Source organism: Littorina saxatilis, linkage group LG9 (genome assembly GCF_037325665.1).
Source record: "Littorina saxatilis isolate snail1 linkage group LG9, US_GU_Lsax_2.0, whole genome shotgun sequence".
Taxonomy (NCBI): Eukaryota; Metazoa; Mollusca; class Gastropoda; order Littorinimorpha; family Littorinidae; genus Littorina; species Littorina saxatilis.
In genome coordinates, this window is record NC_090253.1 from 52,038,829 (window position 1) to 52,046,328 (window position 7,500).

General features: G+C 38.8%; 2 protein-coding genes across 2 annotated transcripts in view; both read right to left on the minus strand.

Moving 5' to 3' along the window:
- LOC138976430 (amine sulfotransferase-like) overlaps positions 1 to 2,681 on the minus strand; it is a 77,303-nt gene extending 74,622 nt beyond the window's left edge. The window contains exon 1 of the mRNA XM_070349290.1: positions 2,279 to 2,681. The gene's annotated coding sequence lies outside the window, so the exon portion shown is untranslated. The remainder of the gene's footprint in view (positions 1 to 2,278) is intronic.
- LOC138976420 (E3 ubiquitin-protein ligase TRIM56-like) overlaps positions 1 to 7,500 on the minus strand; it is a 65,702-nt gene that overhangs the window by 38,868 nt on the left and 19,334 nt on the right. The gene's annotated exons all lie outside the window — the stretch shown is intronic.

Genomic DNA, 7,500 nt, shown 5'->3' on the forward strand with positions numbered 1-7,500 from the left:
GCGAAGATGTGGTGTTGTTTTTAGTGAAACTGTTTAACGCTTTGTTTGATGAGGGAATCTATCCACAGAACTGGTACGATTCAGTTATTGTACCGTTATTTAAGAAAGGAGATAGAAATGATAGTAACAACTATAGGGGAATTTCATTGTGTGATATATGTAGTAAAATTGGTACTGTTGTTAATAATAGACTTAAAGAGTGGACTGAATTACATAATATTACAGGTGAATGTCAGGCTGGTTTCAAACAAAATTATTCTACTGTTGACCACATCTTCACTCTGCTTGCTGCTGTACAGAAACAATTTTCTAATAATCGCAAACTTTATGTAGCTTTCATTGATTTTGAGAAATGTTTTGATAGTATCTCACGCAGACTGCTCTGGCCAATTTTGATTAAAAATGGTATAAAGGGAAAGTTGTATAGATGTATTAAAAGTATGTATGCAGTGGTTAAGGCTAAAATACGATGTGGTGCTCAACTAACAGATTTCATTAACTGTACAAAAGGTGTGAAGCAAGGAGACGTGTGCAGTCCAATTTTATTCGCTCTATTTATAAATGAGCTGGCATTGGAAATCATGGATAATGGTAGGCATGGTATTACTTTAAACCCTGACATTGTTGAATTGTTCATTCTACTGTTTGCCGATGATATTACTTTGCTGTCTGAAACTGTTGTTGGTCTGCAGTCACAACTACATTGTCTATATTTTGCTTCACAGCGCCTTGAGCTTAAAGTAAACATGGGGAAAAGTAACATCGTGGTTTTTCGTAAAGGTGGATATCTAGCTGCTCGTGAAGTTTGGTATTTTGGTGGGCAAAGAATGGAGGTAGTAAATGCATACAAGTATTTAGGTATTTATTTTTCTACCAAATTAAGCTTTAATTTTGCTTGTCAAGATTTAGTTGCCAGAGCAAAACGTGCAGTACTGTGTATTATGAGTAATTTGTATAAATTCGATAGATTGTCTTTGGATGTTTTTATCAAGCTTTTTGACTCACAAGTTCAACCTATTGTTCAATATGGTGCTGAGGTATGGGGTCTGATGCAGGCAGCAACAGTAGAAACGGTGCATTTGTTTGCTTTAAAACGTTTTTTAGGTGTTGACAGGCGTACTCCTAATGATCTTGTATATGGTGAATTTGGACGTTATCCCATTTACTTAAATTCATATGTACGTTGCATAAGATACTGGCTGAAACTGACAAGAATGGATGACAGTAGATTACCTCGTAAAGCATATAAGATGTTGTTTACTCTAGATAGCAGAGGTAAATCTACTTGGGCATCACAGGTACGGTTGTGCCTGTGTCGATATGGTTTTCAGTATGTATGGATTAACCAAGGTGTAGCCTGTATTAATTCATTTTTGGCATGTTTTAGGCAACGCATTATTGACTGCCGGTGGCAAGAGTGGGATAATCATATTCAGACTAGCGACCGGTTTGCATTGTACCGTACCTTTAAGACAACAAATCTTGTAGAAACATACTTGTCAATTCCAGTAAACAGACACATTTTAAATGTTTTGGTTAAATTTAGATTGGGTATTTCCAGACTTGCTTTACATACAGAAAGGTATAAAGCTGTAAGTGAAAATAATTTGGTCTGTCGTTTGTGTCAATCTAGTACTGAAGATGAATTGCATTTTGTTTTATGCTGCCCTGCACTGGAAAATCTAAGACGTCAATTTATTCCAGCAAAATTTTGTAGATGTCCTTCGAATTTCAAACTTGCACTGTTGTTGTCTGTGAAAAATGAAACTATACTTTGCAATGTAGCTAAGTTCTTGTATTTTTCATTTAAATGTTTAGAAAATGCTGTTTAAGCATTAGTATTTTGTGATTATACATTGTCTTTTCTTCTGTTCACTTGAAACGACGCGTGTGTGGATTGCTGCTGCACATACGCTTTACTTTTGTGTAACCAGCCCCCTTCCGAAAGGGGCTAAGGCCTTAAAGGAATAAAATCTTGTTCTTGTTCTTGTTCTTGTTCTTTCTCTCTCTCTCTCTCTCTCTCTCTCTCCCTCTCTCTCTCTCTCTCTCTCTCTCTCTCTCTCTCTCTCTCTCTCTCTCTCTCTCTCTCTCTCTTTCGCTCTTTCTCTTCTCGCACAAGCATACACACAGACAGACAAGGCAAACAGACATGACAGACAAACAGACAGACAGGCAAACATACAGTCATTCAGACAGACACGTACTTGGCCAAGCCGGCAGAGCCTCGGAGAGATCTGAACAAAACACACACATCAAGAAGCTGATAAACTGAACTCACCAGAAAACGTTGAAGTAAACCGCAAAATGTCAAGCACAGCTGATAACACTTTTGAGCAGTCCCTCGTTTACTCAGTCCCTCGAATTTTTTTTCAGCGGTGTGAATAATACCGTGCTGTGTCTTCCTCGGCTGAAACTGACGTTGTCCGTGGTTCAATGTGAGAAACAGGAAACTGTCACAGGCGCCCGATATTTTTCGTGTATAAACGCCTTTGTAAAATCTTCCTCACGCGGCGAAAGAAGAAACAAATTTAAATGTCGTACCACCTTTCAGAATCGAATGCGTTGAAGATATTGATGGTAACGGCAAAGTCTTGGGTGATTTCCGCGTTAGTCGGAAATGCAGGAGTTCTGGAAGTGTAGTTGAACGCTGAGCAGGCTGGACATCGTTCACACTAAAAAGCAAGAAGTCTGCGCCAGCTTTTTTTCGCACAAGGATCTCGTCAGGCGGGCAAAAGGTGTAACGCTCAGCCGCGGGGTGACCCACATTTACGCAACCTTGAGGGTGTGAAGCAATTCTTAGCTAGGGTTGCCTCATCCGTCACACACTTTGCAGGATGTATGGTTGACTGGCTGGCCTGCAAGCGTGGGATATATGTTGATGCGATTGTGCCACGTTTAGACTCTGACTCAAGATTTTGCCGTTCCTCGGTTTAATGAAGACTGTTACACTTTTTGACTTATGAGGTTGGGTTTGCTTAGTGTCCTCCAAACAGATCACTGCTTACTCTATTACCATCGTTAAATAAAGAATTGTTCTTGTTCTTGTTCTTTCCCTCTCTCTCTCTCTCTCTCTCTCTCTCTCTCTCTCTCTCTCTCTCTCTCTCTCTCTCTCTCTCTCCCTCCCTCTCCCTCTCTCTCTCACTCTCTGTCTCTCTTTTTCTCTCTCTTTCTCTCTCTCTCTCTCTCTCTCTCTCTCTCTCTCTCTCTCTCTCTCTCTCTCTCTCTCTCTCTCTCTCTCTCTCTCTCTCTCTCTCTCTCTCTCTCCCTCTCTCTCTCTCTGTATATATTAGACGAAGGTTGACATCTTCGAACAAAGGGCAAGACTGATACCCAAGTCAGTTGTAGCCTACAGTAGTTTTTCGCTGTGGCAAAATGCCCAACATGTGTGTGTCACCAGCGAATTATTTTCAGTAAGTGTAACGTTGCCTCGGACCGCATACCATACTTGATGTTATCGCAGTGCTGGGTGCAACTGATATCTCAGTAATTGTTGTCTTTTAATCAGGTTTGCCTGAATAGAAACATTTTATTATATCGTGTAAAAGCTCGTGACTAGTGATGTATGGCCGCATTTGTGACTTTCAAGTGATTTATAGTTGTATGGGAAAATCACTGGCTTTATTCTCCGATAGCAAGAGAGACTGTGACTCGAGAAAGAGAGACTGGGAGCGACTGAGTGAGAGAAAGAGAGAGAGAGAGAGAGAGAGAGAGAGAGAGAGAGAGAGAGAGAGAGAGAGAGAGAGAGAGAGAGAGAGAGAGAGAGAGAGAGAGAGAGAGAGAGAGAGAGACACAGAGACGGACTGAGAGTGACAGAGAGAGACTCAGACTCAGACTCAGAACTTTATTACAAAAGGATAAAGGTTTTAGGCAAAGCCTATTCTTCCAACCTGTCCTTTATACAACACATAAAGACAGACGAACATAACAAATAAAAATTCAATCATATAAGATATAGAAATACATTGTATGTATTGCAATACTATGTGCAGTTACGGAATTATATAAGGAGAACTCAAAAATTACAAAATTACATTGACATAGTTAAGCCTTTCATTTTGAGAATTAAGTTGCTCAGATAAGCTACACATCCGTTAACACTAGTACAAAATTTTCAACAAAATAACAATCGAACAAGACATTTCATTCACGAATGATGTGTGAACGGGACTGTCTCTTAAACAATTTCACTGAAGTTGCATTTCTTATCTGTTGGGGGAAGGAGTTCCAGAGAAAAGCTCCCGAGAAGGCTAGGCTCGATTTGTAGAGGTCTATGCGAGGTATAGGAGGGATGATTTTTTGGGACCCATATCTTTTTGTGGCATGTTTGAAATGTGATTGCAAATATTTAGGACAGTCGTCATTTAGAATTTTATACATGAACACAGCCTTGTTTAACGTCAACTGATCTTTCAAGGGGAGGAAATTTAGGAGCTTTAGTTTTTCATCCGTGGACCTATTCAAATCATGCAGAATAAGTTTTGCAGCTCGGCGATGCAGGGAATTGAGTCTTTTTAAATGAACATCACTGCAGTTATCCCAAAGTGTCGAAGCGAAGTTTATAATTATGAGCCATTATTTGGGCGTAATAGAAAATTTTGAGTGCTTCAGAATCGGCGTAATGCCTTAATTTTGATAACAGGTACAAATTCTTTGATACTACTTTGCAAATATTACTCAAATGAGTTTGCCATTTCAACTCTTGATCAATGGTAACACCTAATAGTCTATGTTCCTTAACTTGCTGCACTTGAGTTGAACCAACTGACAGTTGTAATAGTAAAGGACTTAACTGGTGTTTTTGTCTCGTGGTTATCACCATACTCTTTGTTTTAATCGGATGAATGATCATTGCATTAGAAACGCACCACTCAGTGATTTCATCCACACTTGTTTGAAGAGAAGAGTTGACGGATTCCAAAGATTTTTGACTGGTGTGAACAGAAGAGTCATCCGCGAAGAACTCACATCTAACTTTTTCATCGGACACATGAAGGGGTAAGTCATTTATATAAATACAGAACAAGATAGGTCCTAATACAGACCCTTGAGGGACACCACTCCTGACAAACTCGTTTGACGAAGTTTTACAGTTAATGGATACATACTGTTTCCGTTTTGAAAGATACGATTCAAAAAAGGCACAGGCGGAGTCGTCTTTTAAATAGCACTTTAGTTTTGTCAGTAGAAGTGAGTGATCTACTAGGTCAAAGGCTTTCTTAAAGTCCAGAAACAACGCTCCCGTTATTTCTGCTTTGTTTATTGCTGACAGCCAAGTCTCGCATAAAGAGCTTAAGGCGGTGTGGCAGGAATGCTTGGAGCGGAATCCAGACTGAAAAGAATGAAACAGATTCATTTGTTCCATATATGCCAGTAGGTGTTTTTGTATGTGCTTTTCTAAGGGTTTAGATAGAACAGGTAAGAGGGAAATAGGTCTAAAGTTGTTTGGGTCTGTAAGATCCTTAGTTTTTGGAAGTGGTAATACCTTTGCACACTTTAAAATAGAAGGGAACACATTTTGTTGTATGCTTAGGTTATAAACATAAGTTAGGGAATCGACAATGTAAGGTAAAGCAAGTTTTAGCAACTTGACTGGAATCTTGTCTGGACCCATTGACTTCTTATTCGCCATTTGTTCTACCAGTTTTCCTACCTCGTGCACTGAGATTGGAGGAATAGAAAATGTGTCAGTTTGAGTCAACTTTTGTTCCCAGAATGTTTTTAATTTTTCAAGACAATCATCCGTATCAAGGGAATCATTTTGCTTGAGACAAGATTTTAGGTTGTCTGCTAGCGAAATGAAGTGTTTGTTGAAGTCATTTGGAGATATTTGTGAATGAGAATTGGTTGATCCCTTCCTAGATTTATCAAGAATTTCATTCACTGCTCGCCAGATTGTAGCTGTATCCTTTTTTCCAGAAATTAGTTTATTAAAATATTCAGTCTTTGCTTGTCTCACTGTGTCCAACACTTTATTTTTTGTAGTTTATATTCTGTTTTCATGTTGCGCTCTTTGAAATGATCACGCATCGCCATAGCCTCGATAATGTCTGAGGTTAACCAAGGGGGGAGCTGGGGATGTTTCACTCTATGCTGACGTAGTGGTGCGTGTTTATCAATTATAGAGCACAAAATATCGTGAAAAATCTTGCAGGCGCTCTCTGCGTCACTACAATTGAATACGCTATAAAATGGGGCTTGGTTAAGGTCAAAGAAGAAGGCAGATTCAACAAAATACTTGAAACTTCTGTATTCGATTGTTGTGTGGCCTTTATGACATGATTTTGGCAATATAAGCGAAATCGAGCAAAACACAGAATGATGGTCACTAAAACTGGAATGCACTACTTGCGCATTTGCAACGATATTCTTATTATCAGTATAAATATGATCAATCAGGGTTGATGAAGTATTTGTTTCTCTTGTAGGGGTTTTTACCAGCTGATGAAGACCAAACAGAGCTGTGGTTGAGCACCATGTTGTTTGAGGCCTGAGTAGGTTAATGTTAAAATCGCCAAGCAATACAACATTCTCGTCACGAGCCTTCACTCTGTCCATCATAGAAACAAAATCATCAATCCACCTTGACGTTTCAGCAGGGTTACGATACACATAGCCAATAAGCAAGGGAGAGGATTTGTCATGCTTCAGTTCTAACCACATACATTCAACATTTTCATCTTCAAGATCAGTTCTACGTTTGACAATCCCAGCAATGGACTGATGAACATAAACAGCGATGCCTGTTTGGCCTACTCGTGCATTGTCCCGTCGCAAAACCGAATAATGCGGAATGTTAACAAGGCTGTCTGAGATACGCGAATCTAGACGCGTTTCACTTACACCGAAGAGCTGTACCAGCTCTGGTTGCTGGTTTAGCAATACACAGACATCATGTACTTTGTTGACTAAATGATAAATATTCACATGCCCTATACGGAGAACAGTGTTTGATGTTGTTGACATTAGAACGAAGTGCAATATTGTAACAAACAGCAGTACTGATACAGGATGAGATAGCAGCACACAAAGGTATGCAATCAACAATAGAGAACAAACTGTTGCTTAAAATGAAGGGTGACCGACAAAAGGCAAAGAAAATCCCACAACAAACAACGGGATACTAGATAATGTAAGCTTAAGTACAAGATGTACAAAATGCTCACAGAAAACAAAAGGACACAAGGTTAAAGCAGTTAAAGCGGAACAGTCCTGGTGAAATTCAGTTAAGACTGAACAGTTCACAAACTCGGCCCAGAGCCAAGTTTCAAGTTCAAGTTTCAAGTTTATTGGTCCATAACCCATGGGGGCATTTTGAACAATAAATACAATCAATACAATCATGATATATGCTAATATAATAAATAAATAAAAAAATAAAAAATAAAAAAATAAAAAATAAAAAAAAAAAATTATGAAAAACTGTTACAAATTCTATTAGTAAAGTCCAAAATATTCTTTAGCAATTTCTTTTTCTTAGTAGCAAACAACTTTTTAAATTTA